This window comes from Dermacentor andersoni, chromosome 9 (assembly GCF_023375885.2).
Source record: "Dermacentor andersoni chromosome 9, qqDerAnde1_hic_scaffold, whole genome shotgun sequence".
Classification (NCBI taxonomy): Eukaryota; Metazoa; Arthropoda; class Arachnida; order Ixodida; family Ixodidae; genus Dermacentor; species Dermacentor andersoni.
The window spans coordinates 4308277-4321684 of record NC_092822.1 but is presented as its reverse complement, the minus strand read 5'-3'; the positions used below and the strand labels follow the sequence as shown (position 1 = coordinate 4321684).

Here is a 13408-nt window from a genome sequence, read left to right as displayed (position 1 = left end):
CGAGGGGATCGCGCTCGCTTGCCCATCCTGCTGAGAGGGAGTCCGGGCTCACACGGTGAGTTAGATCTTGTGCAGTCTCGTGTGCTGTCTCGTTGAGGTCACTTTTTAAGAACAATATTTGATCACGAATATACTCTTAATGCTTCACACACAAAACAATTTGTTACCTTGTTGTGTCCATGAAAGGGTTGTATTAAGAATAATTTTTTGGCAGCCTTGTTGACAGTTTGACAGCATCAATCAGTGAATCCTTAACAGGCACTCTGCAACACTTTTTCAAGAAGGAAAGCCAACCTACCGAGTCTCCAACACATGCGATTTTACATTTTGTCACAACCTTAATGCAGCTGGCACATCTGGGTTCAAGCTTATATAGTGCTAACTTAGGGAAGTTGGCACATGTTGCAGCACTTCATTTGTCTCCTTTATGTCCTACGTGTTGTAATGCTATGTTATTTATTCAAGCTCATACTTCTGAGCAGCAAGCAAAATGCAGTTGACTTCATTCCGTTAATTCGACTCTGACGGGACTGTCGAAACAGATGGAATTATCTGGTGGGTCAAATTTAAGAAGATACAGAAGAAATGCCAACACACATGACTGATTTATTTGCCATGGTTTACGTACAGATTCTAACATGCCCCAGAGTGAAACACACGCCCGCTGTCTGTATGTCCAAAGTGTGAACTAGCATAGAAAGGACAAAAGCCCCTAAAATGAAACAGAAATCAAATGCGCACACAATTTTTGTTTTTAAAAAAACGGACAAGGGTCCAATGTGTTGCACATTGCAACCAATTTTCCAAAGTCAGCTTCGCCGCAATACATCCGTGTTATGCGGTAAAGCATACGAAAATCGCCAAGAAAGTTTTGTTAAAGATGGCACATTAGAAATGGGTGAATACCACAATCAGACGTTTTGATCTGTGATTATTGCTTGGAGCTCCTCCTGGGCAGGCAGAAAATAGGCATTTCCTGCAGGAGATAAAGTCTGTTTCACACATCTAGTGTCCTCTAAGGTATGTCACCAAAGGGGTCGCTTATTGGGTTCACTGTAGGGGTCAGCATGCATGCTGACTGCTCAAGTTGGAATTATTGGGTGAAAGCCTATTTTAGTATCAAAATAACCGAAGTTTGGACCTATAGAAATGCACGTGTGTCGGCTGGGACTTTCAGACGGGATCAAATTTATGGGAGTGTACTGTTCTGCAGCCACTGAGCACTGCAGCATGCCAATATTCTGCTATGTGTAGTAGGAGATACATTCTTGCTGCAAAGTCCACTGCCATATGGTACAGTCGACTTCTGTTAATTCGACTCCGGGTAATTCAATCCTGGCCAAAGGTCTTGGCCGGCAGTCATACATTTCTACAGTCCCGAATCTCTTATTTTGATTGTAAAATTGGCCTTCACAGGATAACTTGAACTTGGAACAGTGACTCGCTGTTGACCCCTATGGTGAACCCATAGCGACCCCTTTAGTGGCAGCACGTTTAGCTCTGCGATGCTTAGGAAACAATGTATGCATTCAACACGTGTGATCGTGTGTCGACAACTCCCATTTATGCTTGCCATAGGAAACTTTTGAAGCAAGAACCATATATCACAAAGTTTAATTACGGTATTTACCCGATTCTAATGTGTGCCTCATAAGTTAGCACTAGTAGAATGCAATAGTTGTACGCTTTTCAGTGACACCCGCCGTGGTTGCTCAGTGACTATGGTGTTGGGCTGCTGAGCACGAGGATGGGGATCGAATCCCGGCCACGGCGGCCGCATTTCGATGGGGGCGAAATGCGAAAACACCCGTGTACTTAGATTTAGGTGCACGTTAAAGAACCCTAGGTGGTAGAAATTTCCAGAGTCCTCCACTACGGCGTGCCTCATAATCAGAAAGTGGTTTTGGCAAGTAAAACCCCATAATTTAATTTTTTTTTCTTTCAATGACAGTGGTAAGCTCCCAGCCATGATTTGGTAATGCCTGCCATATGCATTCCACCCCATTTTTATTCTTAGGTAAATTGCCTTTTCATGATCAGGGTCCCTTACGAGCAACTGACTTACTCCCGTACAGACTCTAGAGGCTGACTGGCGATGTGAATTCTTCAACATTGTCTTCTGCATATTAATCTTCAAACCCACTCTAACACTTTTTTGGTTAAGGTCCTCAATCACTAGTAATTTGTCCCCACTGTTGCCGAGATATTCACCATTGATCCGCACTCCGAATGTGCTGCAACTGCAGATTTGATATAATCAAAGCCAACACCGCCGTGTTATCTCACCACCTTGAACTGACACTCTCACACGCAGATCCACTGGCCACTGTAATCACCATGGCGGGAACGCTAGGCTATTATGCTATTACGTATGCTATTACGGTTCTTGACATTCGGTGCTGTCTTTTTCATTGAAAGAATTCACCGCTGTCAGCAAAGGTACCCACTCTGCCTCTGCAATCCTCGTAAAGCACGGCGCGTTGCATATTGCTAGTCCTCGAAAGGCAGCTTTGCCTCAGCACAGTGATGCTACGCGGTGAAGTGTAGGGGACGCAGCACATATATTGTTAGACTCGCGTGCACTTGCCGTCTCCTGTCGGAGTGCAAGCACCTATATGCCTAATAAGTGTACTGGCAGACCTTCAGAGCTTTTTCGGACGTGCCTGTGGTGATTTGGGCCCTTAAGGGCAGTAAAAGACATGCATTCATTTTTTTTTTCGGACATTGTAGCGGCCCTTAGGGAGTCTGAAAAATCGGACTGTACAACTGACCAAAAGGATGCTTCATCCATGGGGCGAACACGCAGCGTAAGAAGGACAAGAATAGGAAGGACCATTGCATTGAGGAATGATCAGGAAAGGAACTGTGCCGCCGCCTCTTTGAAGGAGCTTGCACTTATAAAGCAAAGTGTTGGCTGACGCTAAGATGCAGGTTACCCACATCCAAACCAAAATAAACCTCTTAAAGCAGTGAAATGCAACACTGAGGCATTATGCGCAGGCTGAGAGTATGTCAGGACAGTTGAGGTTGACTTTCCAGTTGCTTGGAGAATCTCATATGTGACAAAGTTCGGGCATGATACCAATGAGCTTGCTACCAGTTAATACAAATAGCTCTATTTGCTTTTGTATGCATCTCTTTTTATTCGCATTTTAAAATGTTTGACTCTATTTGCCGTGAGCTAGACCACTTTTTTTACAGTGAGGATCTGGCAGATCGCATCCGCGCATAGACCAACAATTTTTCATACGGTGGGCCGATCCCGAAGAAAGTGCAATACCAGGCCAACCCGAAGCAGAAGTGAAGCAAGCATTAAGCACTCCCCATATGTGGGCTGATCCCGAAGGTCGTGAAATGCCAGTCAAACCTGCGGCGGAGATGAAGCAGGCTTTAAGCACTCGCCACACATGGGCCAATCCCATAGGTAGTGCAATACCAGGCCGACCCGCGGTAGAGGTGCAGTTCACCATTAAGGGGCCCACGTACGCAGCTTTGCTGGTCATCCTTCACAGAGTAAAAGGGCACCGAGTTTCTTTCGAAGATATTTTAGTAGCTGTGCATTTTACAAACCCCTCTTTTCAGTTTTCTATTTTGAATAAAATAAACACTACTCCTTACTGTTCAAACTGGATTGTTTTTATTTTTTTAACATGCTTACCAGAGAGTGACAGCATCAGGTGACATGGCGTCAGCCCATCTTGACATAAAACAAAGTTCTGTGAAACCTGAAAAAATCAGGGAATTTGAATATGTCAACTTGGTAGACACGTTATTCTAAGCATGCAGTATGGCACATAAGCCTGGAGGTTAACGAAGAATCTCGAGAACATGTTAAGGGCCGTACAAAGAGCAATGCAATGATAAATGACAATGAGACAGGAAGAGAGCAGTGCGGAGAGTCGATATTCTAGTAGACATTAAGAGGAAAAAAATGAAGCTGGGCAGGCCATGTAATGCATAGGGTAGATAACCAGTGGACCATTAGAGTTGCAGAATGGGTGCCAAGGGAAGGGAAGTTCTGTCAAGGATGACAGAAAACTAGGTGAGATGATGAAATATGAAAGCACAAGTTCGCATCAGCTAGTGCAAGACAATGATAATTGGAGATTGCAGGGAGGCACCTTCATTCTGCATTGAACTTTAAAATAGGATGATGATGAATGCGTGCAACTCTTTAAAAAGAAATTTGGGCCGGAAATAGCTTGCACAGTTCACCAAGACACGAAACCAAATTCGTATGCTTTGCCACTAACACAGATGTATTCCAGCGAAGCTAACTTATGAAAAGCGGCCACCATTGTGCAATCATCTATTTCATTGTTGGAACAGCTTGCGAAACATAGCATGTTGGAAGGAGCTCTGTAACTTTTTTTCTTTATAGCCGGCTATAATATGCACATGCTGAATTTTTTATAATTAATGCTATGTGATGTGCAAATTAAGCAGTAATTTTATGCAGTATTAAAACGTACCTTAGTGTAACAGTACAATGAGAGACGTAATCAAGAATTTGTATGTATGCACATCTGAGTTCGCATGCAATGCGTGCTGTCATCCTTGAGTGCGCACAGACGTGAAACTGGTGCACTGGTCTTAGTGCAGCTTGGTAGGTCATAGTTTGTGAGGGGATTCGTAATGGCAGTGCTCCACCACGCCACAATGCAGCAGTCAACGCTGAAGAGAGGAAATGCTAATTTTACCAACGCTATACATGCTGACAGGTGAGCTTGAAGCTCGCCAGATCCATCTCACAATTTGTGCGTCGTACATGACAGCATAATCAACATTTAATCATCGATTTATTTCAACTACCATGTACGTCGACGTTGCTCCTTTAGTGTTGATACTTTGTTGGCCCCCCTCCCCTTTTTTCTTCAAGGATACTTCTGACAGTGAAAAATAACACTGAATGTCCACATGAACAGGAACTGGCATAAGATGCAACCATTTGTGACCTTTTTAACAGAAGCTTGTATTGCCTCACTGGTGTCGGTGTTACCGCGCGAAAAAACCCAAGCTGCGCAAAAATAGAAATTGCTTATCAGGCTGCGGATTCGAACCACCGACCTCTGGGTTGCGAGACCACCATGCTAACTGATTCAGCCACTGTCAGTTCATCAAACACTGCCTTTAAGGTGGGTAAGTAGAAGCAGCGCAAGGCATGAGCCAATCGCGGGCGTCCCCTTCCTCCAGAGGAGGGAAAGGGTGTGTTGGCTCGCCTGACACCCGCGGTTTCCCACACCAGTTCAGGCCCAGCAGTCAGGTGGGGAGGCTGCGTTTGGTCTGTTCTGCCGAAGAGCAGGCTGTGTTGAAGGAATGGCAGTGGGAGCAGGCCACGTGTTGTGCCTTTGGCCAAAGAACAGGCAGTGTTTGATTGATGCCACCGGGAACTTGAGAAAGGGGTCGACGTTGACGTGCTGCCCTCAACATGAGGCGTTACAAAGAGCCGCAGATCTCAAGTTTCGCTTGCACCCCACTTCGCAGCAGTGGAAGGGCAGTAACTTTTTGGCCTCCATCCTTGTGTCATAGTCCAAGCATGCTCTTGCTAAATAGAATCATTCTTGGCAACTAAAGCTTAGTGTTTAGGTGCAATTAAAGCTCGTCATTGGAACAGTCTCCAGTACTTCAGAATTTCACAATAAGTAGAATACCATTTTGTTGGCAAGTACCACGGCAGAGATAGTGACCTATAGGTAGATACTGAAAGAGCCAGTATAGTAAGAATTTCATTTAAAGTTGGAGGAATGGTACAACTCTTGGCATTCTGGAGAGTTAAAAAGAGTGGAATTAAGAGATCTCAACTTTGTCAAGCAGGAATGAAATGGAGGGCCCGCCCCACTCTGCAACTTTACTGTGGACCAGTGTATGCCAACATGGCAAGTAAGAAAAAAAATTGGGTATTTCATGGTGCGTGTAGATCAATAGACTTTTGTTCCCAGTGGTATCTTTTGATGACATGCCCAGGCTTTTTTTTTCTAGTCACTTGTTACACTTTAATGCGATAAAATCTACTTGAACCTCTTGTGGTTGCAAGATCCGCAGGCGAGCTCATTCCCTCAATCGGCTGCCATCACCCAGTCTCTACTCGTCACATAACCATATCTTGTGAACGTTATATACATTTTTTTTTGCCTCTTAGCATTTTGGGTGATATCCTGAGTGATGAAAACAAGCACTACATAAAATCAGCAACATCTATCACTACGACAGATTCATAACAATAGTGCAGCCACTACATTGTTTTAGCTTTCCATACTAAATAAACTCACTGTGTCTGCGTTCAGTGTGGGCAGAGGTAAGCTTGCACACGTAAGTTTTTGGTAACATTCATAACAAAGCAAACAAGCTTTCAGGACTATAAACCTTTGAGTCACATCAGCTATGTGGGAGCAAAATATACATTCAAAAAACAGGAAAAAAAACGCACACTGTTATGTGCCACTAATCCTTTCTTAAAAAGCTGCAAGAATTTTAAGCGGTTTTGATAGAATTATAGCATGGCACAAAACTGATGGTGCTGTGCATTTGGTCACCGCAAGCAGCTGTACATTGTTAACCTCTCTGGTCAATCGTGTCTGCTGCAGAAGCATCCCTAGTATGTCTCCAAATTTCAAGATACTTGATTTAGTGCAGTATCACTCTTTGTTGGCCTTTTTATCAGACTGACGCAGAAGTGGGAGCACTGTACACTGTTCACATTTTCTTTGTGCGCAAAAGATAAATATGTGTTGCATTCACCACTAAGAGAATGTATTTAATGCTGTTCTTAAGTTTACAGCCTTACAGCACATGACAAATCTGTGCATGTCATACAGACAGCGGAAATTTCAAATGAAACGCCACTTTCCTCCCTCTCGAGAAAGCGCCACACCCAGCCAGAGTCAAGGCAACACAAACAAAGAGTGCGACGCAAAACACAGTCGTGTCGCTCGCCATGACGCATTACTTCGGTAAATCGCCCAATTCAGTATGCACAATGCCACGGTGGAAAATGTGCCACGCAACAAAAATGGATAAGAAAAAAAAAAGCGGGTGGTGCTAGTCACGTGAACCCGATGTGGTTCTTCGGCTCAAGTATGTGACAAGGCGAGGAAGGAATGTCGCTTGCGGATGCTACTCAAGGCAGAGGGAGAGTGTGTCTCTGTTGGCAGTCACGCTCACCTCATGGTGGTCTGGTAAGAGGGCATTCAATTTCTTCTGTCTCCTCTAATAATAAACCAGTTTAAAAGATTATTTCGGTAAAGCAATGCCAGAAGTCTGAAGTCATTACTCCAAACATTCATCATGGATATGAAGTCCAATGCATGTGGAACTGTGGAAAGTGGTTCACTCATATTCTTCTGATCTACTTTCAAGAAATTTCACATTAAATTGATCTAGACCTCTGCATTGTCACAAACAGCAGGAAGCAACCTTGAAGTCTGTTTTGAATTCCTCATTAATGCATGAAAATCCAGGATGCAGCAGCCAAGTAACAGTCTACTACACATAACTCCATCTTCACCTCTGTGTTCAGGCAATGAAATACAGTTTTTACCATAGCGAACATGAGATGTTCACTTGTTGGAGATGCAGCTCTTAGCCTGTCTACGTATGACTGTGACATTTAAAGAAGATGCCAGTTATTTAAAACTTTGTTATTAAAAAAACATCTTTCATGTTCGTAACATGCCTGGAGGCAATAATAACCAGCTTGAAAAGTAATTATGTCCCATGGCTGTATTCGGGTCTCAAGAAGCTTTAAATTGCAGTGTAAGCTAAAACTTGCTAGGGGGCCTGATGTAAGGCCCTCAAAAAACAGGCCAAACGGGGCTAAATGTTTCTTCAATAGGATAGAAAGTGCGCTGGAAAGTTAACACCAAATATAAATGAAAATATATTACTTCAGACTTACCACCAGACTTTCACAATTCGAGTCTTGTTCTCCAAGGTGCATTGCCATTCTGACTTGTCCAGCTAGTGAGAAATGCAGTTAGTATTGCCTCCGCCAATGTGTTGCACGTGCACAAGTGATGAACTCTACAAAATGAGAGCAGCATTGAAGATAAACTGAGCAGCTGTAAGTGCACGCACTGTTGCTTCTACGCACAATATGGAAACTAAACAGGAGAGGTAAATTTCGTTAATAGAATTGCGTAACACTTCATTCCCGTTCATATTGAAACATAAGTCGACTCTGAATATGAGACAACCCCCTACTTAAAGACATCGCATTACAGTCCCCTTTATAATGGAAAACTACATGTTCTATAAAAAATTGGGCACTGAAAGCACCATGCCCCGCTTTGCTTCAATTGTTTCGCTTAAATCTTTTGTGTACCCAGCAGAAATTTTAGATTCTAAGCTTTTGTTTTAAATGTAACAAACCTCGTCAAATTTGGTGCAGTGGTTGCCGAGAAAAACGAATAGTGCGTTTACATGTATTTAGATTGGAACACCCGAGCTAAAGCTTTCTCTTAAACGCGCCCGCCAAGCGGAGGCATTGCCGAGCCCAAACCGACGGAGCAGTATGGGATCCACATTTTGTCTGCTGGAGGCACCGCCAAATTATACTAAACAAAGAAACGTTGCGTACATACACTTAGTACACGTACAAATTTCCTCTTTATAGCGACAATGTAGGGGACTGCGGCTTGCACTGGCAGCCCGCTTTACCTATGCGCCGCCAGTCTGGTTCCTCAGACGTGTAACGATTGCGACAGTGTACGCGGCGGAAAAAGCACCTGGGACTCCTGCAAGACCAGACAAAACCTTGCCTCTGTGCATTATCTAACTCCTTCTCATTACCGTTAAACAAAACTCGAGAACGCAGTCAAGAATTTCGTATTGAGCTGAGAGTACGCTGCACAAGGTCTACTGAAATACGGAACTTTTAACGACAGCTTGTAGGCTAACTTCAAGATGTATCGATAAGCAACTGTTCAATAACTGTAGAACAAATACGTCCACTTGCCTGTCTGTTCACGCCAATACCGCAAGCTCTTTTCAGAAGCACGAGACGGGCGCTGAAAAGCGTCGAGACGTTTCATTCGGCGAAATTAACCGCTTGCATTTCCAATGCAGCGAAAAATCAAGTGAACGATTAGAGTGTATTAACGATTTCGACGATGCAGTCGGCCATTTTGGGAAGCTTTAGGCATGGATCGGTTTGGCTATAGATGCGCACAATCTTTGGAAGCGACTTCTTTATTTTTTTTTTTTTTTTGTCACCAGACGAAAATCGCTGTGTTAAACTTTTTTTGTTTTTACAGAGAAGATGTGTTTATACTAAGGGTATGGTGGCTAGCATACACTCTTAAGCATAATTACACCCTTTTGCCACACAACGATAATCGTCATCTGCTTGTCCGCATTTCCTTTCTTTAACGCGGCGAGTCCGGTACTTTCCTGTAACGAACGGCATGCGCGTTATCATTCCCGACAGCAAAGCAACAGGCAATGCTATCATGCTGATAACGCGTGTGCCGTTCGTTACTGTAAACGCCGCCAGAAGTGGGGAGCAATTCCGTGTGTCTTGAATGACGCTTGTACAGTTATCGGTCAAACCGCCTAATGTTGCCACTTCTCTGTTGTGCTTATGTGGGCTTTTTTCTAACCTTCACGGTGGGTGCAGCATGTCTAGAGCCGCAGCGTCCTGCGCTCTATGCGGTTGCACGGGACTGGCGGCCACTCATCGTTACACAACCTCCCAAATAACAATAAGAGTCAGTTTTGGCACTTGGTAGAGCAGTAAACGAGGGATCCAAAAGAAATGCGATTGTTCCGCAAATATATATTTCTCTATAATTCTTCTAGAGGTAATTAAAAAAACGAAACTATAGTCGGATGCAACTTAAGTATGCAGCGAAGCCCCGCCCACGGCCTCATAGCCGCCAGCCACTGTTCCTCTGCGAGGCTGCAAATAATTCATACTTCAAACTTTTCCTGTTAGGCAAATAAGGTGGTAACCACAAAAATAATATTATTAGTGCATAATTTTATACATTTTCCCTCGCCTATTAAAGTATAATAGGCGAGTATAAGTACAAATCTATCGTCCTCTACTGCGTCACAAACTACGTGCCCACTAAAACCAAGCGGCCGCCAAAAAATAATCCCTGGATAACCCAAGAAGTAATTCAGGCAAAGCGCCGTCTGAAAAGACTGCGTAGAACAATAAAAATTAAAGGAGGAGACGAATCCAGGGTGACGAAACTTCCTAATGCCATCGTGTAATTCAAGCTTGCAGCCAAACGAGCAAAAGAATATTATTTTAATGTAAAGTTACCGAGCTTTCTTACTAATAATCCCGGAAGGTTCTGGAGGCACTTTCGCACCAATGATGGAGAAGCGTCCCACTTAAGCCCAGAGGAAGAAACTGCGAAAGCCAACGCATATAACATTTTTTTTCAATCAGTATTTACTACAGACAATAACATTATTCCCCCCATTCTAACGAGACAGGGCGTAAGCATTGGCGAATTACACATTACGGACGCTGGCATACTTAATCTTCTGCTTGGTCTTGACCCTAAAAAAGGCAGCGGTCCTGACAACATACCTAACGACTTTTTGAAAAGGTATGCGGAATGGTGCCGTAGATACCTCGGCATAATTTTTCGTAAATCACTCACGACTTCACAGCTACCGAACGACTGGAAAATTGCAAAGATAATACCTATCCATAAATCAGGCGACACAGCAGAAATTTCAAATTTTAGACCCATTTCATTAACTAGTACATCCTGTAAGCTTCTAGAGCACATAATCTTAAAGCACATAACGGTTTTTCTAGAGAGCATTGGCTTCTTGTCTCCCTACCAACATGGTTTTCGCAGTGGTTTATCAACAATAACCCAACTAACAGAACTAGTCCACGATCTTGCATATACTATCAATCACCGCGGCCAGACTGACATGATTTTACTTGATCTATCTAAGGCATTTGATTGTGTATGCCATAACAAATTAATCGCTAAAGTTGAAAGTATTGTTGGGAAAGGGCTCCTTTCAGCCTGGATAAAAGAATTTCTAGCCAATCGTTCACAATTTGTAACCTACGAAAAAATTCCACCTAACACTGTCACCGTTACTTCCGGAGTTCCCCAAGGCTCAGTTCTTGGGCCATTACTCTTCTTAATAATCTATATTAATGACATCACAGCTAACATTGGTTGTAATATAAAACTGTTCGCCGACGACTGCGTTATCTATTGTGAAATCACTAATTATAACGATAACATCGCACTTAATACATCCCTCAACACTCTAGCTATTTGGTGCTCTAATTGGCAGATGTCAATTAACGTAAAAAAGTCTGTGGTCATGACCGTAACAAGGAAAACAAGACCATCTAACTTTACATATGAGATTAACGGCATACCACTAACTAAAGTTGAACATAAATACCTGGGAGTTACATTAACCTCAGACCTCAGGTGGGATAAACACATTTCGAATATCACGGCAGGTGCATTACGCAAACTATTCTTCCTCAAAAGAAGCCTTGAGCTTTCTACAACATCAACGAAGCTACTGGCCTACACAATGTTCGTTAGGCCGGTTCTCAAATATGCAAATACAGTCTGGTTTCCTCATACAACAACTAACATAACAAAATTAGAGGCAGTACAAAGAAAGGCTATAAGGTTCATTCACAACAAATATATATGCACTGACTCACCGACTAATCTTCTAACACAGTCTGGAATGCAAATGCTATCTACCAGGGCAAAACACGCTCGCCTGAAGTTCTTGTTTCAGCTTCTAAAAAATAACTATAAGATAGATGTGTCCAGGTACATTTCATTTTCTGAGGCTCGAAAAACACGCAACAAACATGCGCACACTTTAACAGAATACACATGCAACAATGACACGTCTAAGTATTCATTCTTTCCCCTTACAATTGCTGAATGGAACCGACTTGATCCTGCTATAACCGCCATCGAATCGTTGTCCGAATTTACTTCACAAGTGGAAGCTGCAGTGCGTAAATAAAACAATTTATCATCGCACGTGTCATCGTCAGAAATTTCGCATTGTGTTGCTTTCGACTTCCCACTTTTCTTTTTCCATTTTTGTTTGATTGTCGTTATGTGGACATATGGTACACTGTGTTCCCAAAATAAATTTTCATTACTGTACTACTGCTAGTCCTAAGATAATTGTTATAACTGCCATTTCCTGCTGATTGCTTGCCTAGATTGTTCTTTCTTTTTCCATTCGTGTCTTCTCGCTCTCAAAGTGTATGCTTTAAAGCGTATCCCTTCACACAACTTTAAAATTTCTTCACGCGTTAAGTGTTATCTTTCAGTTCGCTCCTATTTTATGTATAAACTAGTTAATTACGTGTTCTTAACTGCCAGAATCATGTTAATTAACTGTCATGTGAAAACTTGCATTTTTGTTTCTAAACTCAGCTTCTTTCTTATATTACCATCCTCGGGCAATTGTTTTCTTTTTTCTTCCTTTTTTCATTTAACTGTTCCGCCTAAATGCGTATTCGTATACATGTCTACTGTATCGCCCAACTGCCACGCTCTCAAATGAGAGTAGCAGTATTGTAAATAAAATAAATAAATAAAATAATGGCGAAAGTCGAATTCTTTATTCAACTGAAAATTATAAAATGCTTGCTTTGCTGCAACTATTTGTTTTCAAGTTTCAGTGCAGTTGGCAGTGAAGTTCTATGAGTAAAACTGGTTCAGCAGTGAAATGAACTGTACCGCAGACTTTTGAAGAGTGAAATGCTCAGACTCCATACACTTTGTCCATGTCTGTTGCACACCTCATTGCTTCTGCCGATAAAAGGCTCTTCAAGAACAGCAGGCTCTCCGGATCTATCAAGTACGACGCATTGTTGAAAAGGCCACATGACGATGATTTTGCTTGCTTTTGTGATTGGCTGGCTAAGTAACACAACCCCGCGCGGTTCATGTGCCATGGTTGCTATGTATTCTACTATAGAAATCTTTAATTTACATTTTCACTTGTTTACTTGTTCTTGGCAGTGTTCTTCCTGCGGTTCTTTCCAGTGTGAGTCCATTTGATGGGGTTCCTTGTTTGCCATGTAAAGGAGAGGTGCATCTCACAGGCCTACCTGTGAGATGCACCTTATTTCATTTCTCTTTTCGGGTTTATGTGTCTTTGTGGTGAATGGTCGGCATTATTCATATTTGTATAATAAAGGTACCCTTCCCCTAATTTGCATAGGAAGGGGACCTATGGTTGCCCCCCCCCCCAAAAAAAAATTACTGCATACACGCCTGCTCTGTTGCCATTGATGAAATGACACAGAGGAATGCATAGAGCAAACTTTAGAGTCTAAAGGCTCGCATCGATGTCACTGGTTCTCCTTTCCCATTATGCACCATTAAAAGCACTCATTGGGGTTAAAACAATGTTTGACTAGTTGCTAACATATTTC

General features: G+C 42.7%; 1 protein-coding gene across 2 annotated transcripts in view; it reads left to right on the top strand.

The window, feature by feature from the left end:
* Positions 1–13408, top strand: part of LOC140213277 (zinc finger transcription factor family protein 17-like) — a 90536-nt gene that overhangs the window by 73382 nt on the left and 3746 nt on the right. Inside the window, exon 5 of one of the 2 annotated variants that reach the window (XR_011890244.1) lies at positions 2731–3617. The exons of the other annotated variant lie outside the window; for it this stretch is intronic. The gene's annotated coding sequence lies outside the window, so the exon portion shown is untranslated. Of the gene's footprint in view, positions 1–2730; positions 3618–13408 lie in introns of those variants that run through there. 2 annotated transcript variants of the gene reach the window in all.